At 42.5% G+C, this 20,691-nt stretch overlaps 1 pseudogene; it reads left to right on the top strand.

The window, feature by feature from the left end:
• The first annotated feature begins 249 nt into the window (after positions 1-249).
• The window catches only part of LOC133071016 (large ribosomal subunit protein eL42-like), a 35,794-nt pseudogene continuing 15,352 nt past the window's right edge, over positions 250-20,691 (top strand).

Raw genomic sequence — 20,691 nt, 5'->3', positions numbered from 1 at the left:
CTTCACCACTAGTGCCACCTGGAAGCAGCATTTCATTGTCTTTAACCTCATTGGAAACAATGTTGTTAGACTGTTTAGGACAGCTGGCACATCAGCGTTGCATTTCAAAACAATTATCAAAATTGGTAACCTTTTGTGTAGCCATTTTAATATTGAAGATGGGGGGGGAGCAACATTTTCTTTATACTATGCTTTATTATTTCAAGAAAGGTAAAATGCGAGGCAGAGACCCTCTGCACCCGTAGGAACATGGCCCTGCGAGTGGTGCGGGCCGCGGTCAGCTCCCAGCACGCCCTGCTCATCACAGCCCGGGGGGCTGCGGGCGGGTGCCATCCCGGCGCTGCGCGCCTGGCCCGGCTCTGCTGTCGGTGCGGAAATTCACAGAAAAACATGAATGGGTAACAACAGAAAATGGTGTTGGAACAGTGGGAAGTAGCAATTTTGCACAGGAAGCTTTGGGAGATGTTGTTTACTGTAGTTTGCCTGAAGTTGGGACAAAGTTGAGCAAGAGGAGTTTGGTGTTTTGGAAAGTGTGAAAGGGGCTAGTGAACTCTATTCTCCTCTATCAGGAGAAGTAACTGAAATTAATAAAGCTCTAGCAGAAAATCCTGGACTTGTCAACAAAGCTTGTGATGAAGATGGTTTGCTGATCAAGATGACATTCAGTAACCCTTCAGAACTAGATGAACTAATGAGTGAAGAAGCATATGAGAAATAAGTAAAATCTATTGAGGGGTGAAAATGGAACCCCTAAATAAACTACTTTGAAACAACTTAATCTAGCATAGTTGTCTTAAATTAGTGGTGGATAGATATTTAAAGAGCAACTTTTAGCAAAAGAAACTACTTGTAACAATGTTTCCTGAAGAAAATACCCCTTAACTTTCTAATGACTTCAGATAAACACTGTGCATCTTTTCCACAGCATCCTGTGATTTTTAGGCTAGGCTCGTTATATTCAGAATTCCTGAAATTATCTCTGGTAAAACTAGTTACAAAAATTATGTAATTCAAGAATAACATGGTTATCTTAAACCTTATATGACATTGTAACTTGCTTACAGCTATCCTTGGATTTGGGTCATAATGATCTTCTCACTAGAAATAACTACCAGTGGAGAAAAGTTTGTTAGTTGAATAGTGTCCAATGAAGAATATTACTATCTTAATTTTGCAATATACTGTGCTTGTTGGTGCTATCTTTATACAGTGAAGCAAAGCCTTGCAGGAGAATAAACAATTTAATAATAAAATTTTAAAAAAAAAAAAGAAAGGCAAAAATACAACTGAAACACAAAAAAAGATTTATGCAGTGTATGGAAAAGGTGCTGTGACTGATCCAAATGATTAAGTCCAACAAGTACTGCTCCCAAATAGACCAACTGAAAGCAGCACACGATAAAAGCACCCAGAGTGCATCATCTTCCACTAGGAAAATGCAAGATCATGTTTCTTTGATGACCAAGCAAAAACTGTGACAGCTCGACTGGGAAGTTCTGCCTTACCTGCTGTATTCACTAGACAGTTCAGTGAGCACCCTGACTGCAGCCTTCTGAGAGATCCTAAAGCAAAGGATGTAGATAGGCTGTTCCTGGATCCCTAATCTTCGGAAAGTACGACATGTTTTCAAATGTGTGCTGTTTCAAGCTGCTAAACGTCAAGGTTATTTGGTCTTTAAAACTGTATGGGCATCAAAAATCACATGAGGAGTTTCTAAGTTTTTTATGTTAAAATTTAATTTTTTAACTTTTTTTTTAATATTATAAGTAAAAATATATGTATCCTAATAATCCTTTAAAAAAAAAAAAAAAAAAAAAAACACTTTCCTCTCCAAAAATAACCACTCAACTTGGAGCATATCCTTCCACATCTTTTTTATATATTGTGTATTATATAATGATATCATACCATACATAGTATTCATCCCCTTGCTCTTGTCACATAACACTATGTCTTAGAGACCTTTCCATGTCAGTGAATGCATATCTATAACATTATTCTAACTGCATCAGAGTATTCTGTAAAATGAATGAACCATAATTCATTTAATCACTTCCCTACCAAGACACATTTAAGTTGCTTCTAATTTTTTATATTATAAATAATACTTCAGTAAATATTCTTGGACATGCATGAATACAAAGGATAAGTGCATTTTAAAATTCAAACAGATACAGTCAAAATGTCCTCCCAAAAGGCTGCATTAATAATCACCTATTGATGCAAAATAGAATCTATTAGGCCCTCCCTGGTGGCTCAGATGGTAAAGAATCCACCTGCAATGAAGGAGACCCAGGTCTGTTCCCTGAGTCAGGAAGATCCCCTGGAGAAGGGAATGGCTGCCCTTTCGGTATTCTTGCCTGGAGAATCCCATGGACAGAGGAGCCTGGTGGGCTACAGTTCATAGGGCTGCAAACAGTCAGACACAACTGCGCAACTAACACTTTCACTTTCACATACAGTGAAAAGTGAAAGTGAAGTCACTCAGTCATGTCCGACTCTTTGCGACCCCATGGAGTGGGTTGCCATTTCCTTCTCCAGGGGATCTTCTCGACCCAGGGATCGAACCCAGGCCTCCTGCATTGCAGGCAGATGCTTTAACCTCTGAGCCACCAGGGAAGCCCTTTCACATACAGTATATTAATACATTAATAATTATTAATATAATAGTTTATAATATAAATTTCAACTCACCTTTACTAATAATATTTTATCTATGTTTTTCTTGCCAATCTGATGAATAAAATTATTTCACTTTTAATATTTTATTATAATCTAATAAACCTAAAAAAGAATGTTAATTTCATTTTCCTGCTCACAAGTGAATCATTACCATAAGTATCAATATACATGACTTCCAGGACTGGGGAGTTTTTAAATTTATGGATAAAGAAAAAGAAGAGATATTTTTCTCAGTGATTTACATGTGCTGGAAGATACAGATGAAGGAGAGAAACTATTTTTAAAAGATGAGTATATAAGTAAACCATGTCAGTGACAGAAGAATGAGATGTACAGCTAGAGGTGTGAATGGTAAAAGGTGAAATGAACAGACTGGGATAAAGGTGGTGTTGACCTATGCAAGACACTTGTTAACTAAGGTGTTTAAAACTACGGACCTTGAAAATACCTATATTTGTTTCTTGGGTGTATAGCTGTCTACATCAATGATTCATGAATTGATTCCTCTGAAGAAATTACTTGCTCAAAGAAAACCCAACAAAAGCATGTTTTTCTTTGATCATCTAAAAGGAAGAGCAAATATAATATTTCTAATATCACAGCAGATCTTCAAGATACAGACTATATCCACATTTTACAGCTGGGAAAATGATGTTTGGAGCAATGACATTTGTTCAGTTTCACAGTCAGTAATCAGCAGAGCAGTGACTTGAACTCAAGGATGTCTGATACCAACACCCTTACTCTCTCCACCAGGCTCTACAGCCTCCAAACAGTGAGAAAAACTTGGCGCTGATATTGGTTTGTCATCATTCATGTTGCGTGATCTGGGGAATGCCATTTAAAATATTTTGGACCTAGATTTCCTTTCTTTTAGAAGAAAGAGGTAGAATCAAATAATCTATGGGGTTTCTTATAAATCTAACATTTTTGGATTCCATTTACTATCTCCTAGATTACAAAGTTGAATTAGTGCTGAACAGAGATGAAGAAAGCTTTCTGAAGGTCAATTTAGCATAGCGAATGTGTCTTTTAGAGACACAGATCCAGAAAGATATATTTCCTGCTCCTAAGGAAATAAGAAATAAGTTTGAGGATGGGAATGGGAGGAGGACAAGGAGGCATCTCCAGGAGACTGTTCCAGAAAGTGTGAAATCTCAAGAAGCATTTGAAACTCAATAGGATGAAATACGGTTCAGAGTCAAGCTTATACAAGAAAAGAATGTGAGAGAGCGGAGAAGAGACAACTGAAAGGACTAACTTTCTGAAAGTCTGATTAAAACTCACTTAATCCTCCCTCCCATCTCCCTCCCCATCCAACCTAGGGAGGGAGGTTCAAGAGGAAGGCGATATATGTATACCTATGGCTGATTCATCCTGAGGTTTGACAGAAAACAACAAAATTATGTAAAGCAATTATCCTTCAATTAAAAAAAGATTTAAAAAAAAAAAAATTTAACTCATTTAATCCAAATTTGTTTTGATGAAGCAGCTTCTCAATTAGTATTACCTATTTGGAACTACTTCCTTGAGTAAATATGAAATCTCCCTTTATGCACAATTAGAACTGGAAATTAAGGATGAGAAAATGCTACCAGGTTTAGTGTGAGAAAAAGGAAAGGCATAGATAATCTCTTTTAATCTAACAGTTTTTCTCACTAAAATGATATATACACACTTTAGAAAACTGGAAATAGAAACTATTTTTAAAATCTCTTATAATTTCATCACCTCATCATACAGGTGTGCTTCCTTTTAGTCCTTTTTGCCATGCATGTGTTTTTAAAACAAAACTAGAGCTCTATCATATATGCAGTGCTAGCTTATATTTTAATTAAATATTATAAAAAGAGTATTTTCTCAAGTCATTACGGAGTCTTGGAAAAAATAGCATGTTTAATGGCTGCATGATGTTCTGCATTTTGAATGTGTCATGACCTACTAAGCCATTCTGCTGGGGGTACAGAAGGCAACAGTCTATATTCAAAACGGACAATCCCTCCCGAGGACCTGTGCAAGAACCAGATTCTCCCCATTCCTCCCTGAAAGCAGGCAGGAGGACTAACTAAACCCCTTTGACTCAGAGTGGTGTCCAAAGAGGAAATGCCCATCACCTCAGACTAGCTGGAACTCCTCACCTGCACCATGCTCCCAAAGATTTCAGGCTTTGTGAGGGTCCTTACGGATAGGTCCTCAAGGAAGCAGGGGTGTGGTGTAAGATCAGGGTAAGATCAGGGGTGTGGTGAACAGGTCTGAGGGAAAAGCCACAGAGCAGGGGCAGAAGGCAGCTGGTGGAAGGAAATGGACCCGAGGAAGTGGGGAGACACAGGCTGAGGGAGAGACGAACAGAAGGAAGTTTACAGAAGAAGCTAAAATCTGAGGTGCATCCTAAAGGAAGAATAGGAAATATCACATGAGCATCACCATCCTTCATAACCCCAGTTCGTTTATGATATGCCAAATCTGCTTTAAACTACGCTGTTTGTCTTTGGTCTAACTCATTTTAAAACCTCTTCATCTCAGGAGAGTATAATTGTGAACTCTGCCTTTCAAAAGTAAGCCATATAGCTGAGGATTCAAACTTATAAATCTACTAGCCATAGATCTTTTCTAGTCAAGAAATAAGAGTATTTGACATCACACACAAAAAAAATATGTTCCAGGAAGAAGACATATTCCCCCACATCTCACCTTTCTGCATCTCTGTTACAAACAAAGTTTCACCTGTTGGTCTCTGATTTTTCTAAAGTAAACCTTCAGAATATTATTTTTGGATGATTATATTTTGGATCAACTCTTTCATCCAGAAGCCTGATAAAACCTGTTTTTTCTTTGAACCTGGAAATTACTTTTTTTTTCTAGTTTCAAAAGTTTAAGACTTCATGGTTTAGATTTCATTCCAAGTTCAGACTGCTCAGAGGCCCGGTGGGATCACAACTTGGCAAAATATATCCATGTTCCTAAAATTAAGCGACTGTCACAAACATCTGAGCCCCCACGCTGGTGCTGTTGAAAGGGCATTTCCCCATCACAAAGGCAGACTCCCTGCCGGGCTGCGGGCAGAGGGGACTAAGGAGCAGACCCTGCTAAAGCCTTTCTCACCCCACCGCCTCTTTAGCCACCCCTGCCTCCCGGGTTGGCTGGGTCTGTCATGTGAGACTAAGTCATACAGACAAATTCAAAGTTCACTCAGGGACATGGGCAAGAAAAGACAACAAAACACTCATTCTTCTCAACAAGATCTTTTCCCAGACTTGGGGATATTCCTTGGCACACAGTGGGCACCCAATAAAGTTTACTGAAGAGAAAGACAGAGAGAGAGGGAGGAGGAGGAGGGAGGGAGGGAAGGAAGGAAGGCAGGCAGGCAAAGAAAGAAAGAAAGAAAGAAAGAAGAAACAGATAAGAGAGGGAAAGGGAGAGAAGGGAAAGAAAGGAAGAAGGGGGAAAATACTCTGAAATGATTTGAACAAATTCTTATTTATATATGTACATATACTGTGTTTTATAAGAAATTAATTATAAACAAAGCTGAGGACTTAATAAGCACAGGCACTTGCTAAACACCATTATACACATTAACACAAACCTCACAATAACACCATAAGATGAGAACCATTATTAACCTCATTTTACTGATGAGGAAACTAAGGTTAGAAAGATTAAGTAACTTGCCCAAAATTCCAAAACTAGCAAGCGTGGGGTCAGAATCTGAAGTCGGATCTAATAAGAGTCTGATTCTCTCCTTTCCTCTTTCTCCTTTGTTCTTTCCTCTGCTAGGAAATAACTTTGCGTCAGAGGTCCAGAACTCTTTGTTTCTCCTTTCTTTATAAGGTGATAACCAATTCAGGTCATGGGCACACAGGTGTAAGCATTAGCAATAAAGCAATCACGTGGCTCAAAGAGTTCACTCAGCAGAACCTGGGTTTGCCAGGGGAGTCATGGAAAAGTACTGAGAAAGGAGATTTTCCTTGTAGGAGATACCCTAGAAGGGAGAAACACTGAGGGTCCATTAGAAGGGAGAAACAGAAACCATCAGTCTGTAATCAAGCTGACCTGCGATCCACTGACCATTACACACCAGTTTGGAGCAGCTGCTCTCTGTCTGGCTTCTCACACACCAGACGCCACTGGGCATGCTCAGCTCAGGGCAGCCTTCTCAGTCCTACTAGAAGCTGGAGAAACCCAGGTAGAGAGAGTATCCCAGGAAACCACAAAGGAGCCCCAGTACAAACCTAACTCAGAAGAAACCTGAGTCCTACTCACTTCCACTGCATAAACCCATCCTGAGGCCTCCCACGTGGCTCAGTGATAAAGAATCTGCCTGCCAGTGCAGGAGATGTGGGTTCAATCCCTGAGTTGGGAAGATCCCCTGGAGGAAGGAATGGCAACCCACTCCAGTATTCTTGCCTGGAAAAATCACATGGATAGAGGAGCCTTGTGGGCTACAGTCCAGAGGTTCACAATGAACTGGACACAGCTGAGCATGCACACGCACAAGGACACTTTATGTCTGCAGAGCCCCTCCAAGGCTCATGCCACTGGGGCCTGTGGGGAAGCTCGTTTCCTTATCTTTCTGCTTTTTTCTAAGCTCCGTGTAGTATGGTGGGAAAAAACACACTTTTGCCCAGAAGATCAATGATTGGATTCCAAAGTCCCAGTTCTTATTAACTACTCTCCACTCCTGAGCCTCAGTTTCGCCCTTTATAGTCCTCTCTCTCTCTCTCTCAAAGAAGGATAAAAATAGGTTAAAAATAGGTTCTACAGAATGACAAACACCGTTATAGTAGAAGAAATCTTCCTCCCACCTCAGAACACTGTTGTGCTGGATTTTAAATTAACTGTCTGTTGTAGAGATGGTTGTTTCCTTCAGCCCAGAGTATAGGTGCTCAGTCACAACCACTGCTGTAGAAACCACAGCAAGTTTCCAGAAGAGCAGTTCTGAAACGTGGCTCACCAGAGTTGTTCTAACACCTCCCTTTCAGTTCATGAAGACCATTTTAAGGCTGATGACAAGAATGGACAGATTGGGTTACTTCACCCAGGTCCTCTGGAACCTAGGGGCTACCCCTTTTTCCAGTTTCAAGGACACAGTTTTGTAAAACCCTACCTTCCTGAGACAGAGACAGGCCAAGGGCAGTTCTACAAAGGGTGGTAAGCTGCCCCGCAAGGAGAAGGAAAGTGGTGTCTGAGAACAACCAGGCATTGTTTGTCCTCTCCACCCACCCCCACCCCGGGTCTGGCAGGGCTGAGCCTGAGTGGGCAGAAGAGTGGCCTGGAGGCTCTGGCAACATGGGGGGGTGGGGGTGCAGCCTGGCGGGGGCGGGGGGGGAGCAGGGAGTTCTGTGTGACAGCTGGGCTCACAATGTGGGCATTGTTCCCTCCCAGAGCTGCATCTGTTCCCCTAAGGGTGGTGGACAGAGAAGAACAGAGTTGGGAGCATCTGCCAGGGCCCTGGGAGAGAGCTTGTGTGCTACCCGGCTAGGGGAAAGGGAAATATTAAATGCTCATGTGGCAGCCCACCCACAAGCCAACCTGACAAAGGTTAGAGACGCCGCAGAAAAATACCAGTGCCAACTCCCTCTGCCACAGCCCTCTCCCCACCCCAGTCCCTTTGATTCTTTCTCTTATTTCAGTCATTTCATATCATGCTGTGCTTTGCCTGTTACTGTTATTTTATTTTTTTTACTTCTCACTATCTAAGCATTTCTTTTGTACACTTCAAAATTTCCCTAAGCACCTTTCTATTAACATATTATGCCCATTATGTTGACTTTTAAAATCATAAAATTCAACATGGTGCACTCAAACCTGTATATACTCATTATATCACTGATGATTCTATATTTTGAAATGAAACGTGATATGGATGAAGAAGAGTAAGCAAATAAAAATGTCTATCCCCTTTTAGCTAAAACTAATATGTTTGAGTATGCTATGTGCTAATATTTAGATGATTTCTCATTGCATGCATGCGTGCTCAGCTGTTATCTGTCATGTCCAATTATTTGCGACCCCATGGACTACATACAGTCCATCAGGCTCCTCTGTCCATGGATTTTCCAGGCAAGAATATTAATGAGTGAGTGAGTGAAAGTCGCTCTGTCGTGTCCCATTCTTTGCAACCCCATGAACTGTAGCCCACCAGGCTCCCCTGCCCATGGATTATTCAGGCAAGAATATTAGAGTGGGTTGCCATTTCCCACTCCAGGGGATCTTCCTGACCCAGGGAACAAATCCAAGTCTCCTGCACCTCTGCATTGGCAGGCAGATTCTTTACCATTGCACCATCTGGGAAGAACTACCTGACAAATCCTATGGACAAAGGAGCCTGGTGGGCCACAGTCCATGGAGTCGTAAAATGGACAGGACTTAGCAGCTAAACAGCAGATTTCTCATGAATCCTCACTAAAATCCTACCAGGTATAATATAGAAAAGTATATATAGACAGAGTATAAATAAAGTTTACAAGTGAGAAAACTGTAGGTCAATAACGCTAAGTAATTTGACCCAAGATCACACAGGTAGCAGATCAAAGATCAATCCCAGGTCTTCTGACTCTAACTCCAGTGCTCTTTCCATGGTGCCAGGTCATCCAGTAATCCCACTTCCATCTTCCCAGGTCACCCAGTAATCTCATTCTGTGAGATTCATGCTGATGAATTTTACTTTGTAATTTTAAAATCAAAGGTTAAAAAATGTCCACTACACTGTTGAAGATGATAACTGGAAGCAATCTAAATATCTAACTATAGAAGAACAGTTATGCAAATTGTGACAAATTCACTAGAATATTACTCAACCATCAGAAATTAAAATTTTATAGATTATTGCAACACAGACACTTTTCATAACTGAAAAATGTGTGTGTGTTGATATATTGTGATTGCAGCTATGTGTAAGTGTACCTGTGTAAATAAGAACAAACACAGCATCAGACGAAATGAAAGCAGTATTTACAAGGCAGTAGAATTCTGGGTAAATTTTTCCTTTCAAGCGTTTTTCAGTGTCATCATGACATCTTAATGAATAACAGATTGGTTCCAAATCGGGAAAGGAGTATGTCAAGGCTGTATATTGTCACCCTGCTTATTTAACTTATATGCAGAGTACATCATGAGAAATGCTGGGATGGAGGAAGCACAAGCTGGAATCAAGATTGCTGGGAGAAATATCAATAACCTCAAATATGCAGATGACACCACCCTTATGGCAAAAGGGAAAAAGAACTAAACAACCTCTTGATGAAAGTGAAAGAGGAGAGTGAGAAAGTTGGCTTAAAACTCAACATTCAGAAAACCAAAATCATGGCATCTAGTCCCATCACTTCGTGGCAAATAGATGGGGAAACAATGGAAACAGTGAGAGACTTTATTTTTTGGGGCTCCACAATCACAGCAGATGGTGACTGCAGCCATGAAATTAAAAGATGCTCGCTCCTTGGAAGGAAAGTTATGACCAACCTAGACAGCATATTAAAAAGCAGAGACATTACTTTGCCAACAAAGGTCCGTCTAGTCAAGGCTATGGTTTTTCCAGTGGTCATATATGGATGTGAGAGTTGGACTATAAAGAAAGCTGAGCACTGAAGAATCGATGCTTTTGAACTGTGGTGTTAGAGAAGACTCTAGGGTCCCTTGGACTGCAAGGAGATCCAACCAGTCCATCCTAAAGATCAGTCCTGGGTGTTCACTGGAAGGACTGATGCTGAAGCTGAAACTCCAATACTTTGGCCACCTGATGCGAAGAGCTGACTCATTGGAAAAGACCCTGATGCTGGGAAAGATTGAGGGCAGGAAGAGAAGGAGACGACAGAGGATGAGATGGCTGGATGGCATCACCAACTCGATGGACATGAGTTTGGGTGGACTCCGGGAGTTGGTGATGGACAGGAAGGCCTGGTGTGCTGCTGTTCATGGGGTTGCAAAGAGTTGGACATGACTGAGCGACTGAACTGAACATGTGCTTTTCCAAATTTTCTGTTTTATCTGCTAATTCAAACACATTTAATTTTGCTTTACAGAAACAAATAAAATTTTTCTTCAAACTAAGATTTTTTTGTTCCATTTTTTACATGGATTCTTTTATAATTCACAACTTTCTCTGTGGTGATCTTAGAATACATCAAAATCAAGCCAATATCTGTCACTGCCCCTGGCTTTGACTGCACTAATTATGCTGTAACAACTGTTTGGCATTCTGCCACACTGAGCAAAGAGCAAGAGACAACAGCAGAAAATACTGGGGACCTCACCATAGTTCACAGCAGCCAGGAGACCTGGAGAGAAAGGTGCCTGCTCAGTCACAGGGTCAGCTTCTCTCAACGCTTCAGCTCCTCTCAATCTCTAAAGATTGTGAGACTTCCGGTGTTTTCAGAAACTTTAATCACAAGGAGCAGGAATCCATTTAGACTCTCTCAAATTATGTGGAAGTTAATTATAAGATTACTGAAGACACCCAAGACACCCCCAAAGCACAGGAAGTTAGCCTAGCTTTGTGGGACTTGAGAAGCCATAGAACCCAAGACTTGGCCTCTGCTTCTTTCTCCCTTCTCTCTTCTCAATCTTTCTCTCCCTCCTCACTTCCCTTTCTCTCCAGCCTGGATACTGCTCCTCACTCAACAACTCACCGAAGATGCAGCCCCAGTCAGCTACCCTTTTATAAGATTCTGATACTAGCATTTTCCTCACTTTCTGAGATCCAGCTTCCTCTGCTCCCTACCCCCCCTTCTGCCTCATCCCCCCTGAAAACATCAGGTTCCCTCACAATAAACAGGATCCCAGTCTGACAAGTACAAAAATTTAGCAAGAAGAGTGTTCAGTGCAAACCCTAAAGGGGAGGTACGTGGTTGAAGAGGTTAGTACAAGACACTCATCCCATCAGAAAAAAAACAAGATTGGGCAAAAAGTCAGGACCTGATAAAATACCCAGGGCAACAATTTTGGGAAAAGAAAAATAATACTTATCCTCAAAGTAAACAGAAAAATAAGTCAGTAAACTGAACAGGGCCATGGTGAAGTTGGTGACAAGAGTTCTTAGGGTGTGCCAGCCTGAGGCTGCTCAGTGCTAGGAAAATATACGGTGCAAACTTTGCTGGCTCAAACTTTGATCAAGAGGTAAAAGCAACAAAAAGGGAACCATGGGTATATATTAGACATCATCAATGAATACCTATGACAAGACTGGAATTTGGAAACTTGACTCTGTCACTAGCCTTCTAAGTAAACTTGTGTAAGTCATTTTCTTCTTTGGGTCTCAGCTTCCCCACCTATAACGTGAAGGGGCTGAACTAAGGAACACTTGAGGCTCCTCTAGCGATGACCTGTGTGAGGCAGCGCTATGCTGAGTCAGCTCTTACTGGATCATGAAAACTGACTGTTAAATTTGGGAGAATTTTGTGAGTTTGTTTTTAAATAGCTGTCATAAAAAAATTAGTTACATATATTTACAATCAAATAAATCATATTAAAATCTAAGAGTGAAAAACACTCAAAATTTATCACTTCCTAGTTATTTTACTACATTTTACTATTACCTATGCCAAGGGTCAGATAACTTTTCCTGTAAAGGGACAGATGCTAAATATTTTAGGTTTTGGGTACCACAGTCAGTCTCTGCCACGTATTATTATTAAAAAAAAAAAAAAACTTCAAAAGTGTAAAAACCAATCTTAGCTCATGGGCTGCACAAAAACAGGCCATGTGTCACACTTGGCCTACAAGCCATAATTTGCCAACCACTGATCTATGCTCTTGAGGTTATTTAACATCTACTTCACTTACATGGTAGAAATACTATATAATCGTGTGCTACTGAGAATCTCTTCCCAACTCCACATTCAGTTATATCACACTGGCAGCTTAAAATTGGCTATGACAGGAGTATTTACACTATGGAAATGGGCAAACATTGCAAACCAGGGTTTCTTCTCCTGGAGAGTCTGTTGTTAAGCATTTATCAGCACACCACTGCCCTGAAGTCTCAGTGAGACAGAATTATAGGAAACTAAAGTGCTCTCCCAGGGACTTCCCTCATGGTCCAGTGGTTAAGACCAGCTTTGATCCCTGATCTGGCAACTAAGATTCTACATGCTGCATGGCCAAAAAAATAAATAAATAAAGTGCTTTACCAACTCACTCAGAAAATCCAGACAGAGAAGCAGAGTGAAAAGAGGAAATGCAGTCCATGGAGTTAGAGGAAAAGGAAAAGTGAAGGATATCCACCTCTGCCCACCTGGACACGGCTGAGTCAATAGATGGTTCTTTATGACAGCCCTAAGCATTCAGGCTTGCTTTTCTGTGCCTGAGACTTATCCTATTTTTCTCTTCTCTTCCTTTGAAAATGCTACTTCTGTCGTTGCTGCGGCCCTGGGCAGTAACAGAGCAGCTGAGGACTGCCCAGAAGCCACCAGGGCCAGACACTGCACAAAAAAGGGTTCACGACTGTCAGGGGGCCTAGAAGGTGCCGAAGGGAAGGGGCTTTTATGTGGAGCAGACAGCTCTGCTGTTCTGACGTGGACTGGGGGCTTCTCTTAAAATAGAACAGTAAGTGTGCAGGTCTAGACTGAGCAGCAATTTTGGTTTTAGGGAAAGCTGATACCCAGCAGGATGAGGATAACCCAGAGAAAGTTTGTTTTCAGCAATTTGGGCTCAATTAGGCAGGAAAGGTGCCTGGCAGGGAACAAAGACACAACCAAAACCAGGAGTAGGCCTTCTAGGCGTTTGTGAGGTGACCCTCCTACAAATTCCCTGACTGTAAACACTGCCTTTGGGCAAATGATGTGCAGCCTTCACAGTTTTGGAAGAAACTGTTTCTGTACCCTGGTCCACTCTCCAAGATCCTGGGAAAATCTACCCTGGGCATTTATACCACCTCTCACCCTGCTGCTCTGCTCCCAGCTGATCATAAAGAAAATGGATAGAAACCAGCAAACAGGAGTCTTCCTCCAACTCCCAGTTTCCTAATCCAAATTATAAAAAGTGCCAGGGAAGTGGAAGGGAGGAGACAGCAAGGTTTGACAGGGATGGCAGAAGACAGAGGTGGTTAGAGACAGCTGCAAAGGACCCTGAAACTGACCCTTGAAGGAGCAGACAGAGTAAAAGCAAAGGGCATTTCAGACAAAGGCCATGGAGCATGAAAATGTGAGATATAGCTGTTACCTTTAAAGGGGCTCAAACGTATGAGTCACAGGAGAAATTCAGGTTAAAATCACAGTGAGAGGTAGAAAGCCACAAAGAGAACATTAACTCCCACCCCAACAATGAGGAAGAAGCCAATCTGTAAAATCAGAACTTCCCGGAGCCCATCAGAGAGCTGAGGTTACAAGGCAACCAGAAGAACTGAATTCCAAAGACTTGACAATCGACCAGGGAGAGGCAGGCCATAAGAGCTATTCCACCTTTGTCAGACTTCTTTGGAGGAAGAGGGTAAGAAAAAAGTTTATATTATAACAAATTCTTAAAAGCCAGTGTGGACTAGAATGAAGTTAAGAACCCCTGGGAGCCCCAGACACAAGAGGAGTTTATACTCCCAAACTCTTTTCCACAACCTCTACCTGGTACTCAGCAGACAGACAGAGGCAGGCAGGAGAGCTGAGAGAGCCCTCACTGGCCTGCACACATTTTCCAGCACGTTCTCTTATAAGAAACTAAAGCCTTAATCACTAATGGAAGGGCAGGCAAAAGGCCCAGGCATACACCCTCTGTCTGCAGAAAGGGTAGAAACACAGGCACCTGCCTCTGCAGGAGAAGCAGAAAACCTCTCTCACCCCACAATAACCTCTGCACTGAGGAACAGGCAACAGCTCTCCTGCGGGGGCAAGAGAAGAAAACCCACCTGCAAACTAGTCCTCCATAACAGTTACCACTATACACCCCACCAGAAAAACTAAGATTGATAAGACTGATGTTGACAAGGATGCAGAACAAGAATTCTCCTGGTAAGAGTAAAATCTGATGGTACCACTTTGGAAAACCATTAGACAGTACCTCCTAAAAATAAACCTTGTGTATATCCTATGACCCAACAATCCCACCTCTAGGTATTTATCCAAGTGAAATGAGTATATATATGAGTAAAAGGTATATAAGAGAGCAATCATGGCAGAGTTGTTTGGTTTTTTCCAGCTCTCTTTTTTTAATCTATTTTATTATAGTTGATTTACAATATCATGTTTAGTTTCAGGTATTCAGCACAGTGATTCAGTTATATACATATCCATAAAAAATAATGTATATTTTATAGACATAAAGTTTTTTGCCAGTGTGGATTTTCCAATGTATAAGATTGAGCTTTTAAGTGAAGGTCTTCTCACATTTTAATATTTATGGGTTTTCTGGCAATAAATACTGGCTTCCAAATGAAGGCATTCCCCCACTCACTACATTCATAATGGTGTTCTCTACTGTGGGTTCTTTGGTGGGGGACCAGGCTTGAAACACAATGAATCCTGTATTATACTCTTCACACCAATAAGTTTTCTCTTCAGTGTGGATTCTCTGATGTTCAGCAAGGCTAGCACAGAACTTAAAGGCTTTGCCACACTCACGACATAAATAAGGCTCCTGTCCAAAATGAATCTGCTTATGTTTAATGAGATTTGAGCCTATACAGAAAGCTTCTGACACTGAAGATATCCCAAAAGGTTCTCTGATGCCTGACAAGATCATTCCAGTGTCTGAAGGTTTATGGCAGACTTATTTAAATAGCCCAAAACTAAACAACCAAGTAATCACCAATAGTACTACATACAAACTGTGTAACTGTAGTTTCTTCACACAGTGGGCTGAATACTATATAGCAGTGATAATGAGCAAACTACTGCTACCTGCAACATGAATAACTTAATCATCATGTTGGGCAAAAGAAGCCAGTTTAAAAGAAAAATCCATGAATTCATTTATATGAAGTTCAAAAAAGGGCAAAACTAATATATGGAATGGAAATTAGATAGCAATTACCCTTCGAAGAGTTGTAAATGGATGGGAGGAGGTGGGGGGCTTCCAGGCTCCTGGCAGTGTCCTACTTCTTGATCTGGTCCTCATCACACAAGTGGGTCCACACTGCGAAAATACATCTCCCATGAGAGAGAAGACAGACAAAAGGCAGATAAAAGTGGAGCCAGAACATAGAAGGGCCTTGAGTTCCAGACCAAGGGACTTAGCCCTTGTTCCACAGCCTAAGAGTGCCACTAAAGGCACTCTTTAAAAGGTAATTGTAGGTTCATATGCAATTGTAAGAAATTGTAGACATCCTTCATCCAATTTCCCCAATGTCGACATTCTCCAGACCAAGAGTGTAGTCTCACAACTAGGACACTGACACTGATACAATCTACCCACCTTATTCGAATCTCACCAAGTCCACATGCACTCATTTGCATGTGTACATGTGTTTGTGTGTGCGCTTAGTCACTCAGTCACCTCCGACTCTTCGTGATCCTACAAACTGTAGCCCACCAGGCTCCTCTGTCCATCCCAGGCAAGAATACTGGAGTGGGTAGCCATTCCCTTCTCCAGGGGATCTTCCCCACTCAGGGGTCGAACCCAGGTCTCCTGCATTGCAGGTGTGTTCTTTACCATCTGAGCCACCAGGGAAGCCCCGTGCATGTGTTTAGTTCCGTGTAATTTCAATACATGTGACCACCATCACAGTCAAGATACACAACAGCCTCCTGTGGAATGGCTGAACAAACGGTGGTACATCTATACCACAGAATACTACTCAGCACACACACACAGGGAACTATGCCTCGTTTAAAAAAGGCCTATCAAAAAGGTTAGTACTGTATAGTTCCATTTATGCAACATTCTTGAAATGACAAAACTACAGAAATGGAAAACAGATTAGTGGTTGCCATGGGTTAGAGGAGGAAAGAGGTAAGTAGCTCAGAAAGGGTAACAATAAAGGTGTTTCAGCAGAGAAAGGACATGAACAGCACCACCCAGAGAATCTGGCTCATTCTAAGTGCCTCAGCTCTGACTTTCCAAGACTTGAATTCTCCCACCCCTCATCCATACCATCCCTACCAGCAAGCCACCGTCAGCAGCTGCCTCTTGTTGTGTTAATACCGAATGAATTAGCAGTGACATGGGCTTTGATTAAAGGATCCCGTTGATAATGGGTTCTCCCCACTGGCAACCCAACATTGTATCATCTGTCCAGTGGGGAAAGGTACTCCCACTCTGCCCTGAGAATCCTTTTTGTTCTCCTACAGATCTCCTAGAGATGCTGAGAGCCCTTTGACATACTCAGTGCATTAGCTGTTTTATGGGTTTGGGGTGGGGGGGTTTCCCCTCCTTGCTCTTGTTTCTTCTCTGGATTTTATTCTATTAAACTGTTTCAAAAACAAATCTGTTTTTACAGGGGGAGTGGGGAGTTGGTGGTTAGTATGACATTTCTAGGTTATTTTGAAATTAGACCCATAGGAAGCCTCCAGGCACACAGCGAAGTCTGACATAATCCAGTTACAAAGGAGGATTAAGGGGCTGATGATCTTGCACGAACAGGCAACTCCCTGATACACTAATGGATGGCAGACTAGGCCCCAGGAGCCAAATAAGGACAGAAAGTGCATTTCACCAATACAACAGAGAGAATGCGCAGGCCTTGCGGAGAGGCACCAGGCCTTCAGGAACAGCCAACCCCTAACTCAGCCTTTGACTCTGCTTTGACACTGCAAGTCAGGCACCGTGCATCCTGCTGGGGGCTCTGTCTCCACAGTAAGACGACGACCTGGGAATCAGGAGGGAAGGGCTTCTTGGAGGTGACATGTGAGCTGGCCTAAAGAATGAGCAGTTCCCCAGGTGGTAAAGGAGAGTGGAGAGCAGTATCCCAGATGAAAGGGGCAGTATGAGGAAAGGTACAGGCCTGGAGTCGACTGGTGTGACTGGAGAAGGTGATGTGCAGAGGGAAATAGGGGGAAATGAGGCAGGAGAAATAAGGGGGCCAACACATCAAGAAGAGCCTCATTGCTCACGATAAAGAACTTGGGGTTTTAAGCAACAGACAAGCATGAACAGTTTTGAAAGCAGGGGTGAGACTCAGTTATTTTAGGAAGACTATTCAAGTGGCACCATACGCGTGAGATAAATTACAGGGCGTGAGACTCCAGTCAGAGACACGGCCAGGAGCCTGCCGCTCTCTCTCATGCTCTGCACTACGAATGAGCTAAAGAAATGATTCTACTTCCCTGGAGATTTACATATTAGGGTGGTTTCACTACAAGTGCTGTCTTCTCTTGTTGGGACATGACTTGTCAAAACAAGGATCAGGCTTTTGCTAATCAAAAAAAAAGAAAAAAGCCTTGAGCACTGCTTCCAAAGGGATGGGGGCTCCCAGTTCAAAGCTGCAAGAGACAGGCCTTTCTGACCTTGTATGATAGCCCATCAGGGACCATGCAGAGCAGCCTTGACAAAGAGCTAATGCGAGTCAGGAATGCCTGAGCACACCTGACACATGGGAAGTGGCCTGACAGGCGTCTGTATGGTGGGGCGCTCAGGGGTCTCCCGGGACGGAACATGTGCCAAGGGAAGAAAGGTCTGGTTTGGCTGTAAGAAAGTCCTAGGATGGGAAAATTCTGAGTTCAGCCAGGTATCTACCCTTCCAGTTTGTCTCTTGACCCAATCCTACTGGTTTTATCTCAAAGTCCCCTATTGAGCAAAAGACTATAAACAAAGATGGAAACACCTGGGAACTCAGGCCTTCCTGCTCTGGGGCCCTTCTACTGGAGTGTCGCACAGGTAGAGCTGACAGTCCTCCTCCATATGCCTCTGGCACCTGAGGGCTCGGGGCGGCAGCCGGTGAAGGACTATAGGAGCGGTCACTGTCCTTTACAGACTGACACAGAACAGTGGCCCCGACCATGCCTCCCTCCAGCAGCTGCGCCCACCACAGGAACGGGCACGCCTGCAGAGTCCTCAGGGGACACGGCAGGGACATGGGAACACAGACATGCTGTGAGCTCACAGGAAGCACACCCTGAAGAGTTGCTAAGGGCCCAGGCAGAGCCTCAGCAAAAGCAGTTGGGGGGGGGGGGGGGGGCGGTCAAAGGAGGCTAATTTGTGTACTGGTGTGACGGGAGGATGGCCTCACTGGAAGCCCTCACTTGTCAAATGCTGGATGACTGCTGTTCACACAAGGAAGTAGGGATAATTGTGGAACAGTCTAACGTTAAAGAAAAATTCAACTTTAGGTCAGGCGGAAAACTTTTTAAGATTGCCTACTCTGCCACAGTTTGACATTATCTCCTCTAAGCTTAGTCACTGTGAATGACAGATATTTGTGTAATGACTTAACCAGTGTTTCTACTGTCCCCAGTTATGTAAGCCTCTCAAAACCTCTGTTATTTCCCTATTTATCTCTTCTTAAGAACCAACCCAACCTGTATGCAAATTTTTAGGTAACAAGGGATTTTTAAGTGCATGGTCATAATGAAATTCTGGAATATCAAATGTCAAGACCAGGGCCCTGGACAAGACAGGAGGAACTCTTTGGTGAGGAAAGGTGGACGGAATTGAAAGAACCCTAGTAGAATTACTGTAATGTGAGAGACTATAAGTCACGCCAATTACTGTAATCTCATGTTATAACAATTCTCTCTATAGCTGAGTTCGGATATTGCTCTCCTTGTACAAGGCTGACAGTGTGCAATAAATAAAATCTCCAAAGACTTTCCTGCTAAGACTCTCTGCTCCAAATTACTCTGAGATCCTAAGAGCCCAATTTACTGATGGATAGAGCTTGAAGAGCAATTATAATCAAAGTGTTGTTTCCCTTCCAATCTTAAACTATGAATCATGTCACAAACACATAAACCAAATATTGCAGTGCCAGATCAACAGACTGGCACACATTGGCCTTCCTTCTGCTCCCATATATGCCAAGGTTTTCTCCTTACCTTCTCATCTGTTGACCTCTTTTACTGGAATACTCTAAACCCAGATCTTTGCATAGCCGCCTACATACCAAGCAGGTCTCAACTCAAATGTCACCTCCTTACAGCAGTTAGCAAAGTTCTACTTCTTGGCCTGGGTGGTAGTTACAGGAGTGTGTTCACTTTGCAGGAATTCATCAAGCTGTGCACTTGTGACTTGTGCTCAATTTTTTGTACATATGTTATACGTTGACAAAAAAGTTTACATTGCAATATAAATCACCTCCTCAAGGGAGTCTTTCCTTATAAAACCATGCTCCCTACCCTCTCGCTCTCACATTAGCCTTATTTATCATTTTCATGGCACTATGAGTGTCTCAAATTAACTTGTTTATGCTTGCACTCACTTATTTTCTGTCTCCTTTTCTAGAAAGTAAGACCATGAGAGAACAAGAACAATATCCATCCTGTTGCATGCCATATCCCTAGTGTCTATAACAGTGCCTGGAAAGAGTGATTAAGAGCAAACAGGAGGCGAAGGGAAGGAGGATAAACAGGGGAGTGTGCTGTGCGTGTGCTCAGTCGCTCAGTCGTGTCTGACCCTCTGCAGCCCCATGGATTGTAGCCTACCAGGCTCCTCTGTCCAGGCAAGAATACTGGAGTGAGTTGCCGTTTCCTACTCCAGGGGAATCTTCTCAATCCAGGGATCGAACCCGTGTCTTGCATCTCCTGCATTGGCAGGTGGATTCTTTACCACTAGTGCCACGTGGGAAGCCCAAACAGGGGAGAGGAAAGATAAATTAGGAGTTTGGGATTAACAGATACACATCATCAAAAAGGCTACAAACACAGGTTGGCGAGGATATGGAAATGAAGGAGCCCTTATACCCTCTTGGTAGAAATGCAAATTGCTGCAGCCACTACGGAAAACATTATGGTGGCTCCTCAAAAACTAAAAATAGAACCACCATGTGATCCAGCTATTCCACTTCTGGGTATACATCAAGAAAAGAGGAAAACTCTCATTCAAAAAGAGGTATGCACCCCAATATTCATAGCAGCACTATTTACAATAGCCAAGACATGGAAACAATCCAAGTGTCCATCAACCAGATGAATGGATAAAGAAAATGTGGCA

Source organism: Dama dama, chromosome 16 (assembly GCF_033118175.1).
Source record: "Dama dama isolate Ldn47 chromosome 16, ASM3311817v1, whole genome shotgun sequence".
Taxonomy (NCBI): domain Eukaryota; kingdom Metazoa; phylum Chordata; class Mammalia; order Artiodactyla; family Cervidae; genus Dama; species Dama dama.
The sequence above is the reverse complement of the archived record's forward strand: the minus strand, read 5'-3'. Positions and strand labels throughout refer to the sequence as shown.